Source organism: Anser brachyrhynchus, assembly GCF_964034855.1.
Source record: "Anser brachyrhynchus genome assembly, chromosome: 1".
Classification (NCBI taxonomy): Eukaryota; Metazoa; Chordata; class Aves; order Anseriformes; family Anatidae; genus Anser; species Anser brachyrhynchus.
In genome coordinates, this window is record NC_137694.1 from 86,724,672 (window position 1) to 86,739,661 (window position 14,990).

Sequence of the window (14,990 nt, forward strand, 5' to 3'; positions counted from 1 at the left end):
CTGAATGATCTTAATTATAGTACTATGTCTATAAGAAGTAAATGGCTCCCTTGATTCTGAGCCAAATTTGGTACTGGTACTTCTACCAGTGCCTTTGAGTTGTAGGTTTTCTTGTTTCCAGTGTTCCAGAAATTGTCTGTGAACATATCTTTAGCAAAAATAAAAATGGGGGTGAGGGATGACATATAAGACAGGACTGATTTGTTTATTTGTTTTTAAATAAAACCAGGCCAGTGAGGGGATAATGCAGAATGATTTCGAAATGCCTCATAGTAATTAGCTTAGTGACTTACTGTTGGATTACTAACTGAGCTTCAAAAAGTAGTTTGAGTGCCTTTGGAGTGGCATCCGAATTCACACAAGATTATATGAAGTTATTTGGTAGAAAGAAGCCTTGTGATCAGAAGATGTGCTTTCCAAATGGCCATGCAATGAGAGTTTATTCTGAAGTTAGGTTAAGGTGTTTAGTTTCTCTTCTCTACCACCACCAACCCTCCCCTCCCCCCCTAGCTCACTAAAGAAAAAAAAGAAAATCAGCTCATCCTTTTGTGTGTATTTCAGTACCTGATCAGACAGCAGTAGTGGAATTCATCAAAGTCCTTTCCTCCCTCCAATGACCTCAAACATTTTCCCTTGTTAGCCCAAGGTTGCAGCATCTATTGCAACAAACACTTGTGTCTCATAAAATTATGTTTTATTGTAGTTTCTTGTCAAAATTGGCATTGTTAGTGACAATTGCAATCACTGTCATCTAGTAGGCAGGTTTATATCCTGGTTGTAAGATAAGCACAGTATGCTTTTCCTGAGAAATTGGCACTTGAGTTAAGCACTCAAAACATTCTTCTAAACTGTTTTTTTTTTTTTTCATTTTCTATTCTTTGTTGGTCTCCCTTTTATGCCAAATGAATTTATGGAAATGCCTTTTTTTTTTTTTTCTCCTGGTTTTATCCCAGTACTTTTTGTCACAGTTGGAGGCTTCTTGTCCAGTTTAATAGCTAGCCATGTAACCGATTTTCTTTTTAATGTCATACAGTTTCACCAGTTTGATGTTTCCTTTTTTCATTTCTCACATTCTTTCCCTGTATCCCTGGAAGATTCTGCATCTTCCTGCTTTCTATGAGACATGCAAATTCCCACCCAAACTCCGGACCTTCTCATTTTTCTCTCTCCCTCCCTCCCCTATCTCTATTTAATCTCACTGATATCTTGAGAATAGTCAAATTTATCCTGCCTATAGACTATCCTTAAACATTTAAAAATATTTATTCTCTGTTGAGATATTTTAGTGTGCTTGAATCTCATTTTTTATCTTTTGTTTCAGTGGTCCAAAATAATAGATGACAAGGGAAAAAAAGATTAGATAGAAGTGATTAAAAAATCATTGTAACTATACAGGGAGAAGCTTTCAGATTATCTTGAAGAATGTTTTCACTAAGAATCTGTACTTCTAGATGGAAAAGACCATAAGTAAAATTTCAGGAAAGTACAGGTATCTGAAAAGAACATAAAAATGAGGGGGAAAAAGTCAGATTTCAGCCTGTCACCTGATCTGAGAAGGTTTTTATTAGTATTTGTTAAACTTGTAACTAGTTACTTTCTTCTATTACATTTGGGCATTAATGTAACGGCGGAAGGTATTAAGGAGAAGGGTGAATGAGAATCAGATTGTCTTGGAGCCCTTCGAAAACATGATAGATGTCCTGCATGCTGTTTTTTATTTTTTTTTTTAACTTAGCATATGAAGATATATGTCCAGTCAGTCACTAGATCTAAAGACATATTATTTTTAAAGTATTTACATTTTCATTTAAAGATATTTAAGAAGATCCTGAGATAAAGTAATGTGGAATGCACCACAGACTGGATGCACAGGGGGTTATGTCTATGGGTGATAGAGTTAAGACTCCAAATACCTTTCTCTTTTTCAGTTGATCAGTGCTATATTGCAATCAGAATTGAAGTTAAATAAAAAAATGAGGGGTTTGTATTGTGAAAAAATATTTGCAACACAGCTAAGTTTGCCAAGCAATGTGAGGCCCTACATTCATCTTTATATCACTTCTTTCCCTGTATTAATAAATTTAAATCAGGTACAAAGTGTTAAAAGATATCCTACACATTGATAGCATGAACCCCATTTTTCCGGGGGGACAGATCAGTATTGCAACTCCAGAGTGGCAAATAAAAGCCCTAAATACAGACGTCACAAGCCTTTCTACCCCGTTAAAGTTCCAGGGTTTAAAACCCCACCAATCTGATAATGGGAGACTGCTCACAAGCTGAGCCAGCTGAAACCCTTTAAATGCCTGGCCAAGGGAGTACTGAAGCCCCACATCTCCTTGACCAAAGAGCTTCATGCTGCTTTGGAGTGCTTTTCTCTTGAATCTTATTTCACGGGTCCTTGAAAGGTGAGAAAAGAGCTGAGCTTGCTGCAATCAAAGCTGGCAAGAGGTTTTGTTTTTAGCAAAACAGAGCTCTTGAACACTTCCTCAGTACCAGACTTGACATGGGTAATTGAAATTCCAGCGTGATCTTTGCATCTGCTGGGCTAATGTTAAAGCATGTTTGAGAGGCTGCTGGCTTCATTCCTTTAGCTTCCAGGGGTGATGTGGAGGTGTGGGTGTCTAAGAAGGTTAGCACCTCAGCACTGGAGCATAGAAAAGATAAAAATAAGAGAGAACTTAGAAGAAAAGGCATTTTAAGGACTTTCCTGCATTTTCATTTGTAGGATACTAGTTACACAGAATACAAGCATTTGTGACTGCATGAACCTTGTTGGCTTATTCTATGCTCTCTATTCAGTACTACTGGGGGGAAAAAAAAAGAGGAGGTTGTCCGAGTCCCTACCCTGTGTTCTGGTCAAAGCCCGGTGCCAGTGTTTCCCTTCTCTGCACGGGGATTGAGAGTTGAAAGCTGTTACAGAAAGCAGTGCAATACAGCAGGAGAGTCTGATATACTCTGGGCCTGGGTGAAGGGAGATGGGGGGAGGGAGTAAAGATAGCCCTGAAATGAGCAGCAGAGGATTTTGAATGAAATGTGCTAACACCGATTTACATATCTATTAAGCTGAGCCATGCTTCTGCTGCTCAGGTCCGCCTAAAAGTGTTTCCAACTTCTGTAGCAATCTGAATTTCAGACTTTCTCCTGGTAGGCTTTTCCCCCGTCCTCCCACCAGGCCCTAACTCTCTTTCGTTTTCAGTGTTCTGTCACTTCTGTCATTCAAGTACCAAGGCCTCGCGGCTATAAAGGTCTCTGTAATGGCACTTGCTGGGCTGTTCATGGCAAATTATGTTACAACGCATTGTTTCCCTATTTCTCTCTGCCTCATTCCCTTGAGTGTGTGATGTGAGCTTCTATTTGACATAAATTGTGTATCCTGGGGGAGCATAATAGAGGAACACAGAATGCCAGTCAATCTGTAAAATACAAAGACGTGCCTAAAATGGCAGGGGGGAGGAGGTGGGGATTCTTAAAAGAAGAACACTGTGCAGTAGGAGTGAGAGATCTCGGTTGGTGTCAGGAGGATGCCCATGAAACACAACTGGTGTCACTTATGATTGGAATAAGCCATTTAATCTTAAAACCCATTGAGCTTTGTGTTTCAGCCAGTGCTATTCACTTATCTACAGTATGGTAATGTTTTCATTATTCTTTGTATTGCTGTTGAATGCATTGCAACGTGAAGTAAGATTGTAGCATGAAAGTTCACTAAAATGCTAGGTTTGCTTTTTCTCTAAACCAGTGTGAAAGGAAGCTTTTTTTTCCTTTTTTTTGTTCTTTTTTTTTTTTTTTTTTTTCCTGATATTGAACTTTGTAAGCTGGCCTTCAAAATACACAGGTACGGCCTTGTACACCTCGATATTCATTCTTGGTCAGAAGAAGAGACTGTCCTGCTGAGAGGTTTGGGCAACTCAGGAAGCCTAGAAAATTGATCTGAAACAGAAGCTGTAGAGAAGCAGCACCTCAAACTTATTTTATTTCCCATTGATTTCAATTTTCTATCAAAAGGTAATGATCACAGTGCTTTCTAGTGGGGATTAACATCTTTTTTTTTTTCTAAGAATAAAGGGCAAAAATGACATACAGATTCCAGAAGAGGTGTCATTTAGCTATGTCAAAGAATGTATCAGGGACTTTAATAACCTAGTTTCCTGTTAAATCTCTAGGCCATTGCTTAAGTTAGGAGCATAGGGAAAATGCATTTCATCTTCAAAGACTTGAAGATGAGGTTTTTAACTTTTTTTAAAGAGGAAAAAAAGAATCCTCCCTGCTGAAATGAGACAGATAAAGTTGCAGCCCAAGATGGATATTTCTCCCTCAAGATTTGAAAATTAAACCACCTGCTTTAAATGAGAAGTTTGAAAAAAAGTGTGCTCAACCACTGTCTTCACTAAGAAAAGAGAGGTAGAGAAAATTATATATTTTTACTTCTGTGTAAGTCCTAATAAATAAAATAGACTTTGGAGTCTGGAAGTAGCACAAGAGCTAGCAAAAAAATATTTTAGTTGGAGTCAGAACCAGGTTAAGTATTTGGGGGGGAAAGATTGCACTTAGTAGCACTTCATATGTCCCTGTCATACTGTTTGAAGACAACTTGCCTGTGAAGTATGTTTCACTATATTTTTAACTGAAGTTGGAAGCTTGCCTACAGATTTTTATCATTTTACTTTAGGAATTGGTAAACTGGTCATGGTCATGAGTGGCCTATCCACATACGTATCAGGTGAACAAGCAGGCTTACAATAACTGAGTTGGGGAGTTCAGATAGTCTTTATTTCCCAGTCTTTTGGAACAATCCCAGTGACTGCTTCTTTGTCCTTCACCTGCTCCTTCACAGCAGCCCACTGTCTTCTTGCGTGCTCCAGGTTTGAGCGGGAAAAACTGCAGTAGTTCTTCTGCATTGGTTTCAATTCTGCCTACTAAAAACCCTCGGGCACACCAACTTGTGGAGTTCAGTGAGGCTACCAGTAAGATATACTGACTTACTTAAGTCTTGAATCATAAGTAGCACAGCCATGGCATAGCCATGCATCAAAGCCATCTGGGCATATTGATAGAAGTGTAACAGCTGGCTTCTGGATATCAGCACCTCGGAGGAGCCTGGGGGAAGAGGCGATGCGTTGTGCCTCACTGGACCATATAGACATTCCCCACACTTCACTAGTACTTTAAATTCTCCTGAGTCTTGAATAAAAATGAACCTGTTCTAAAATCTCCTTGTTTTGGGAGAAGAAAAAGCTTTTCTGAAAATTAACTGCTCATGATGGAGGAAATACTTGAATTGACATACTGGTTATGTGCTCAAGTGCCGTTTCTGTTCACGGAATTTAGTGCATCACTCTCAGTCAGTACTTCAAAATTCCAGCTGTGTCACTGAAAAAGGAAGAAGGTTTTTGTTTTTGTTTAGGAAAAAAAAAAAGGGAAAGGGGAAAAAAAGGGAGGTAGGAAAGAATAATTTTATCTGACATTTCTCAATATATCCATTTTTGCATTGGTAGCAATTATTCTTCACAAATCATTGGGTGTATGAACGAAAAAGATAATATTTTTGTCTCCTACTTATTGAATGACGCACAATCACAACACTCGTACAGGAACCCTAGCACCCTAACATAGTTGTGGTATTGGAGCTTTCTGCATAATTCATCATAAAAGAACATGAGGCATTCAGCAGTCAGTGCTCATTCAGAGATGTTCTGCATTACTAGCAGCACTGGTAAATATGCCTGCTCCATACATAATTTATGGTTTTACAGCAGAGGTAGTTTTATGCTTCATAATAGGCTAGCTTTGATCCCTTAAAATTTGTTTGCAAAACTTAAAGGTTGGACACAAAACAAAGACTTTAAAATCTCTTTCCTGCATTGCTTGTTTCAACAGTCTTCATTTTCACATCCTGTTAACAAGGTTGAAATTGATTCTGACCCACTTTTCTGGAAATGAGCCTTCCTATAATGGATTTTGTGTGTAAGACTTTTTATCAGCCAATTCCCTCCACACCCAACTTGAAGTAGAATGAAAATTGGTTTAGAAACCTTAGTTTAGTCTATTCTATATTTCTACTTAAAGAATTTATTGTTTTTTTCTTGTCACCTGCAGAAGGAAAATATAGATAGACTTTGTGTTCTGTGAATCCCTCTTTTAATGCTGAGATGCAACTAGAGATCATGTATAAATATAAATGAGTATATCAGAATACATTGAAATGTGCTGGTTTTGTTTTGTGGGAAAGTTCCATGTTAAAATTATCCAAATAAGACAAAAACAATTACATCTTTAAAATTCAGTAAGGTATCAAAGCAAAAGCAAAAGACAAACAACAAAAATAAGAAATAAAACATTTTATTTTGCTAAAACTTAGATGTGTTCTTTTATACCTTGTGTTTAGTCTGCTTAACATACGTTATACAGGTGAATTTAAACATCAAATGCAAAAAGCAGTATTTTAAAATAACAATCTAAATGCATTTCTAAATACAAATTCAGAATGTGCCTCTTAGTGTTTCAAATACTGTAAAATTATTTTCTTCTAAGCAGAATGTCATCATCAGAATTGATACACTTCTGTGAAATGTTTCAGTGCTGACATATTAGCACGTTCTGATGGAATTTTGTTCTTTCACCCTTCTCCCTGTTCATCCAATTTTATCTGAAACGTTTCCTTTGTTTTGTTTTGTTTTCATTTCCAGTTATTGCTACACCTCAACCTGTTGTCATATTTTGTTTTTAAAAGCCTTGTTCACACCTAAGCTATTACATAAGAAATTTTAGAATCGACTCATAGTTTTCAGTATTTCAGCAAATACTAAAATCTGCCTTTTGAAAATAGGTCTTATGCATGAGTCAAGTTAAGCATATTAAAGACCCATTAAAAATTGATCACGGCTTTCAGACATCTTGTCATAATCTTTTGTCTCTGGCTTTCTTGTGTTTCAGTCATCTGCAGGTAGTCTGTCCAAAGCAGAGATTTAAATGTTCTCTGTCTACAGTCCAGCTCAGCTGCTCCTCTCTATACCAGCTTTCTGACTCACTGCATCAGATTCAGCTTATTTAGTGTTTTCTGCAATATATTTTGTATTGTTGGTCTCTTCTACATTTCTGCTGTTGTGTTTGAATGTTCTAAATGTTCCAACTTGTGGTTTTTTGTTTGTTTGTTTTGTTTATTTTTTTATTTTATTATATTTCTATCTATGTAATGTACTTTTTTTGGAGGCAAACATTGTCTTTATGTTTAAGACAAATCTATATAAATTTCCCCTGGATGTTTTTTAATAGTAATTAAAGTCTACACATATACCATAAATAGAAGATGGAGAAGGGGGTAGAACTCTCTTTTGCCATCTATGGCCTATCTTCTGTGGTCATTTATCTGTGGATGTTCCACCAAAGCTTTTTCTGGCTTGTTGTTAGAGTGCTTGCTTGGAGGACAGACGTGGCTTTCCTTTTTCATTAGGAATGGTACAACCACACTGGGCAGCTGTATGAGAGCTAGAAAAAGTTAACTTCTATTTTTTATCCCTGTTTTATTATTTAATACTTTTAGTCCTGTTGCGTCATCTATAAGCATATCTATAAGCATATAAGGGAGAATAACAACAACAACAAATTTACTCCCCTGGATAACTTTCTTGGCTGGTGGAGCTAGCAAACATTGGCTGGAGCGGTGAGGAGAGGTGAAGGGTTTTCTCAATATAACTGTTTTTACCGTAGCTCTTGAGATGTTGTCATCTCTCTCATCAGATGTCTATGATTTCTGTAATTTGGGAGCAGAAATTTAATGAAATCCATCTTTTACAATAGTAAGTATATCAGCATTTATTCATACTGTCCAAATTTTCCTTGTGCATTCAGTGCAGCAGGAAGGTCTCCCCATTAAGTTTTGCTTAATACAGTGCAGCTCAGCAGGTCACCCTTTCTTGAAGGCCAGGCCACGCATCTCACTTCAGAGCCAGGAGGCAACTGCAAACCCCGTTTCTCTCTAGGATAGCCCCAGGCAGAATTTCTCTCCCTGCACAGGAGGCGTGCACAGACTTTGGCAATGTGCTGGGCGCTGTGCAGGAGCCCCACATTTGCTGTGTGCGAGGAGAGCATAAGCACGGCACGGGCACGTGGGACTTTCCCCAAGTGCTGCTTCTGCCCTACGGCTTGCTTCAGTCTTCTGGAACAGAGCTTGCCATATGCGAACAAATGTGGTACTGCTCTGGGGCAGAGGGGGGCTGCTGGTTTTGTTGATTCTTTTTCTTTCTTCGCTGGGATGTTGTCCTTCTGTATATGAGGCCTGGAGCAACTGTGTCTGTAACAGCAGTAGTTGTAGCAGTCAACATGGAATGAGTTTTCTGTATCACTGTATCAGTTCTCAAATATAGACCATAACAGAGCTTTTGTGCTTCTGCTGCTGTCATAGCAGCAGCTTAAGGGATTTGATGTGGCTTTTGGAACAAATGAGTCAGAATGCAGCAGTGGTGAAACAATTTTCCTTCACATTTTCATCTCTATATGAAGAAGTAAGCGAAGTGACTATCTCTTGTTATCCTGTGACAAGTCTCTTTTTCTTTGGTGTTGTTTTTCTTTTTCATTGAAGCTTCAGCTCTTGGAATTTCTGGATGATTTTTTCCGTATGGCATAACATGAAAAATTGGAAATTTTTATGCAAATCCCACATAAGAATTACAACTGATTTTCTTATTTGTTATTACTTTTGTGCTTCCTTTAGAGTAGGTTAATTTGTTTTAAACATTTTATTGATGTAAAATTTGGATGGAGCTGTTCTGCCTCTTGTAAAGATTAGGCAAATAAAAACAAGTTGTCTTTATTGGCCAGTGGAGGTCTCCAGCAGCTGTATATAACTGGTTCTTGCTAAAAACGTAAGCATGGTCTGTTCTCACTTTTACTTGTTTTTCCCTGTTGCCATGAAGTAAGGCCATTAAAAACTGTTACAGAGGACACGATCTGACGACCTGAATATAGTCGCAGAAAGGAAAGTTTCCATGCAACAGGAGTGAGATGCAGTAGCTACAGCAAATTTAATCTTTCAAAATAATTGCCAAGAAGCAGAATAAATAATGTCAGAGTCTTTCAGCGGAACAGACACTGTAATAGTGGCTTGTTTGAACATCATGACAGTCTCCTTGTTGTATTCTGCTCAAAACACAAGGCAGAATTTCACTTTAGTGAAAATCAGCCGATTATCATTGGTCTTAAAGACATAAACTTCCTTAGTGAACTGTTATTGTAAGTTGTTTCTGTAAGCGTAGTGTAATGGTAAGAGAACTCTCAGGCTGGGTTTTCAGTCATCTTCTACAATCATATCGCACCATTCTTCAGTGCATAGTTACTCTGTGTTACCTGCATATAAGTTTCTCTTGCACACAGGAAATCACAGAAACGTGCTTTAGTGCCAGTTTTCTCTGCTACAAATTGGTGTAAGAAAAGTTATTCCCGGTCCTTACAACTTGTCTTTGTCCACCACCTCAGTTCACCTACTGATTCTGCTGACTGGTTGCCAGCCAGCTTAGGACCATTTAAATTGGATCAGTTCATAGATTCAGTTCAAGGTCAGGCCGGCCTAACTGTTGAAGCATTACACAGGGCATAGTAACCAGAACTTGGCAGGGGAAATGAGCATCTAAAGAAAAGAAGCAGAGATCTTCTACAGACCGCTGCCAATGAAATAGTAAGGTAGACTCATAGCCTGATGATCTGTCACACATCAGAGGCATATTTGGTAAAAGGCTTCCGGGCAACTGCTTGATGGCAGAAATTATAAATTACAAGTGGAAGAATATCTAATTTAGATATGATTTAATTATGTATCAGATTAATTGAGAGGATCGAATCCTCTTTTATTTCCTTTTTAATTAATTTATTTATTTTAGCAGTGGTTTATTTTAGTGAGCTAGATTTCTTCTGTCTTTTGTCTGACTTGTATTGGCATTGTGTTGGTGATAAATCTATTTTCAGCAGTAGATGTTCTGGGAGAACTGAAGAATGGAATGTCCAGCAAATTCAATAGGAAAGGTTTATATGTGCTTGCAATGAACTGTAATTCTGTGGTGCTCAGGAGAATTCACTGAGGCTTACTATACAGTGTGTAATGCTAAAGATTTCTTTGTTACTATCATCCTTACTATTCTTCTGATTGCTAGTTGAGCAGAAGGAACAATATCCAAAAGTGAATAAAACAGCACTTATAATATCAAAAGGCACAAGCCTATAGAAAAGCTAGTTTTTCCCTAAGGGTTTAGAAAGATATTATTATGGATTTTGCTGTATCTTCTTGAAATGGAGATATGTAACTATTGAACTTAAGATACTTTAGAAAAAGCAATATAACAGTGTCTAAAAGGACACTGTCTCTACCCCACAGCTGCCTGTCCCAGAGGAAAGACATGGAAGATGCATGGTGGCAATGGAATTTAGTTTACTCATGACATTTAGTTGATTTGATTTTATGTTTGTGGTTCTCTGGAAGAAGATCAGGAAGATAATTAAAACTGAAGGTTATGCTGCAAATCAGAGTAAAGTGTGGAGATGGTTGTGCTTGCTTTTAGTCAGAAATGGAGAAAAAAAAATAAATGAGATTTTGTAGGACTTGGTACTGCAGCAGTTAGCTACTGCCAGGTGTCTGTTCTGGACTGAAAGCACTGGAGTACAGACTGGAGAGAAAAAAAAAATCTAAGTGTGACAGATACTTTGAGGCAGAGAAGTGACAGAGAAAAGATTTGAACCATGGGCAAAGTCACCTTTTCTGTTGTTTCATGTGCTCTGTGCTCAGGGAAATAGAACTTTGTGCACTCTTTTCAAACTGGTAGGACTTCATCACAGAAAATCCCCACTCTGTCATCTGCCTCCCATCCCAAATGAAACAATTTCCAAGTCTTTATGTGCCAAGCCTAACTACTTCACATCAAAACTAGCTACTCCATAATGGCTGCAGTCAAAGGGTTCTGTCTGTGCAGCATACACATAGATATGTGTGGGTATAAAATGCGCAGTGGTGATCTTAATAAAACATGTAGTGTTCTACGTGCTTGCTTATCTGCTTTGGCAGTGTGAACAAACAAATGCGTGGTCATGAGAATACAGTTGTCTTGATACCCAAAACAAAGAAACTCTTCAAGGAAAGAGTTCCCCTCTTAGCTTCCCCTCGTACAGCGTTTTTCAGGCAGGGATTCTAGGTGCTGAGTGATTGAATGCCAAGAAGGACACTGTTTGTGCAAACAGGAAGAAGACTGGGATATAAACAGGCAACAAGGTCTAGAAATACTCATGTTACATTTTCTGCTAACAAAGTTAAAAACAAAAATCAGCAAAGCCAAAGACCAACTAGAAAGAATTGACGTTACTCAGATATAGAACACAATGCGATTTAAACGTGATGAAATGCTTACACTAATTGTGAAGTCATAAGCCCAAGAGTTTGTTGGATGCATTTTAAGAAAACTAACTTCAAATATCAAAAGATCAAAAACTTGCATTTAACTTATATTCCGCCGCCTTGAAGAACACACAGTGTATTGCTTTGTCATTTCTTCACCTCTGAAAAATTCTCTGCTGTCCAGAAAGACTCAAGTTGCTTCAGTCTGTGCAACAGATGTTTGTCTGTCTCCTCCTCCCCTCCCCTGCCCTTCCCTGCTGTGCAAACATGGTCTTTGACATTTATATTTCTCTAATTTGAGCATGTGTCTGTTTAGGCTAGTTGTGGTAACCGCTGAGATTAAAATAAAAAAATCTCTATATTGAAGCTGGTAAGTCAGTTTCTTGAATTATATCAGGTACCCTCCTTTTCCATGTAATGAACTCTTACACCAACTGGAAGATTTTTTTTTTAATTTTTTTTTACAGTGTGGGCAAGCCTGTACATGAGTAATTTTCGAAAATGAAATTTTAGTGTAGTTTAAGGCATTTCAATTCATGCTTGTTCTGTTTTCCTTTTCCTCTTTCAGTTAAAACCCATAAACACTCAATACTAATGTAATTAACAAATGCTCAGAAGAACCAACTGCAAGAAGAGTCACGTAAATGTTGCATGTGATTGGCAGCTCACAAATTGCCAGGCTGCTAAATTGACAGCTCTACAATAATAGATACAATTGAAAAAATCTCCTTTTGCTTGCATTTCCTAATTACACAGCATCATTTTTGTTAGTTTTTCAAATGTTTCATTCTTTAGGGTGATTAAGGAAATGGCATACCTGTGGTTGCCCTGTATGCTCCTTTCATGAATATTGCTGCTGCTTTCACCCTCAAAGGAGGGGACTGCTTATCCTCACTTGCTGAATCATTTTTCTTCTTCCTGACTCATTGTGGTATCACATAGCAAACTTGGGTTTCATTTTCATATAGGCAGGTGGGTATGGCACTGATTCAGGTAATAACTGTCTGTGTGGACATGTCATCTTAGCTACTAACACCCACACTAGCTAGATCGAAGTTTATTTCAGAGATGCTTGTCATTCTGCAAGCAAACCTCTGTCTACACTGCACTTTTATCCTGGTATCGGGTCACTCCAAGAGCGCTTTCCTTGCTGGCCTTCAAATATATGTACATTAGCACTCTTTTTTGATCATGAGAAAAATGCTTTGATTTAACCTTGAAAAAATCATTTTTTCAATATAAATCTATTATGTAAAATGTACTAAGTAAGGTAATGCTCATGTGACCAGTACCAGAATTGCTGGCTATCCTGCAAATTTGACACAAGCAAACATTTTCTCAGCAATGTGCAGAATGAGCGTTTTACACTCTTTTCCAGAAGAATCTCTGGAAGTCAAGTCAACATTTTGTTAGGTACCAAATAACCTTTAGAATGATTCAGTAAATTATAAAATGAAAGGTTTCAACTAAAAGATTCTTACAGCCAAGTAGGAAAACTAGTCAACCATTACTGACATGGATTCACTGATCTAGAAAATTACTTTAATGTACATATCAATATACTTGCTGATTTCTTGCATTTCAGTGGATTTTTAAAAAAATGTTATTGCAGAGACTCCTTGTGTTTCACGTTATAAAATTCACTAAAACTTTTCTATATTAAAGCAATAAGACAGCTATTTTAGCTCATTGGGTTTGCAGGTTTTTTAATAAAAATTAATATATTTTTAAGTAGAACTTAGCAGTCAAAATGTCTCTGTGTTTATGGAGCTGGCAAATGAACTGCATTCAAAAAGCAGAAAAATCAACTTATGGTTCTAGAATGAAATTTAGATTTTAAGGAATTCTTTGTGCAACAAGACTTAACAAAACATTTATGGAAGACAAAATTTGCATTAGTAATTAAAGGTGCATATTATTATTATTATTATTTTTAAACTGGAATTATTTCCTGAGAAATATGGTTGAAAATTGTTGATAAATAAAGTTATCCCTTTTTTGGCTTAGTGACATACCATAGACCATTTAAATAAATTTATAAAAGACAATGATTTCTTTCCAGGTGGCATTGAAGCTAACAGTAATATTTAACTGTTCTAGAAATTCAGAATTCAGTTCTGAGTATGTTGTTCTGCCATTGGCTTAATGCAAGTATACAAATCCTATCCCTTTTTGTGCTCTTTGAGGAGTCAGAATTTAACAGCTTGTACAGAGTGTTAACAAATGCCTGTATCTAAAAATACATGTTTTTCTGCTGATTTCTTTTGTTAAGCCAACTCATTACCTTTAAGAACAGTAAGGACAAGAACTTCAACAAACATGATACCCAGGTTAAAGCTTTTTATTCAAAGAACACTGGAAATCAGAGACCCTATGTTAAGTTCTCACAAATAAAAGGGATCCAAAGGTCACGATGAAAAAGAAACAGATTCTGGAATAAAAACTTTAGAGACTTTGAATAAGGGACTGTGCCTTGCATCTACTGTGAAAGCAAGGTCAAGTGATAATAGCAAATGAAAGATTTTCCATGTAGCTATTTTTGAAGGCAGCTAGAGAATTCAGACATATCACTTCCTTGTAATTGATCTATTTTAAATTAAAAAAGTGATGTTCTTTCTATACCTAAATCCCCTTAACAATTTTCTTGAGATAGTCTTTACAATCTATAAGGGGTACAATGCCGAATGCAGCTTGCACTACCATGTGGTGCTTCTAAATTTGTATTGGCAGAAAGAAATGTATAACACAAGAACATATTTTTCTTAAATCTGTTTAATAATCCAAGACTCAATAACACAACAAGGGAAGTCAAGGTGTATCTTAAAAATAAGTAAATCAGATTTAGCGTTTGGCTGTATATGAGTGTGGCATCTCTAAATAACCCTCTTAGAGAATGCCAGAAAAAAAAAATTACCATCAGTATACAGCACCACGCTTAGCAAAGCCACAGCAGCTTTTTCCTTTCTCTGTTGCTACATGGCACACATCCAGATATCTGCTGTACTAACATTTGCTCCTGGGAGGAGATGAAGAAAAAAGGGTCCATAAGGTTTCCATTGGCCTAGACAACTGAAACATCTGCTAGATTCATGAGCAGCTTGCTGGCTGAAGTCAGCGGGGAGAATTACTACAGATCAGTGCTGCCATATCAATAGATATTTCATAGACCATAGGGAAGAAATGAGAAAGTCAGTAGAGTAAGTGATTTATTTCAAAGTACACCAAAGTCTTGTGTAGTTTTATATAAAATGATATCTAAATTGTGCAGAATTAGAGTCACATCTACAACTGATCAACATAGAAGGCTTGTTAGGGACCAGGTACAGGAAAGAGCAGCAGGATGCAATCCTGATCTTCCAGTATCTTCTACTAGAGGCAAATCCCCTGGGTTCCCAGATGAAATTTGACAAAAGCCTCAGTCACTTGAGAAAAGATTCCCTTCACTCAGCAGCTTGCACCACAAGAAGCCTTTTCCATCTTTCTGAAACGCAAATAGTGGCATTGGAAGGGAATCAGCCACTCTCTGTGGCTGATATGGAACATAGAAAAAGAGAAATTGTTGAAGCAACAAGCGTGGAGGACAAAGGAATATATATGTCCTGTATACACTAGG

General features: G+C 37.4%; 1 protein-coding gene across 9 annotated transcripts in view; it reads left to right on the forward strand.

Annotated features, from left to right (window-relative positions):
* The window catches only part of CADM2 (cell adhesion molecule 2), a 659,818-nt gene that overhangs the window by 440,063 nt on the left and 204,765 nt on the right, over positions 1-14,990 (forward strand). The gene's annotated exons all lie outside the window — the stretch shown is intronic.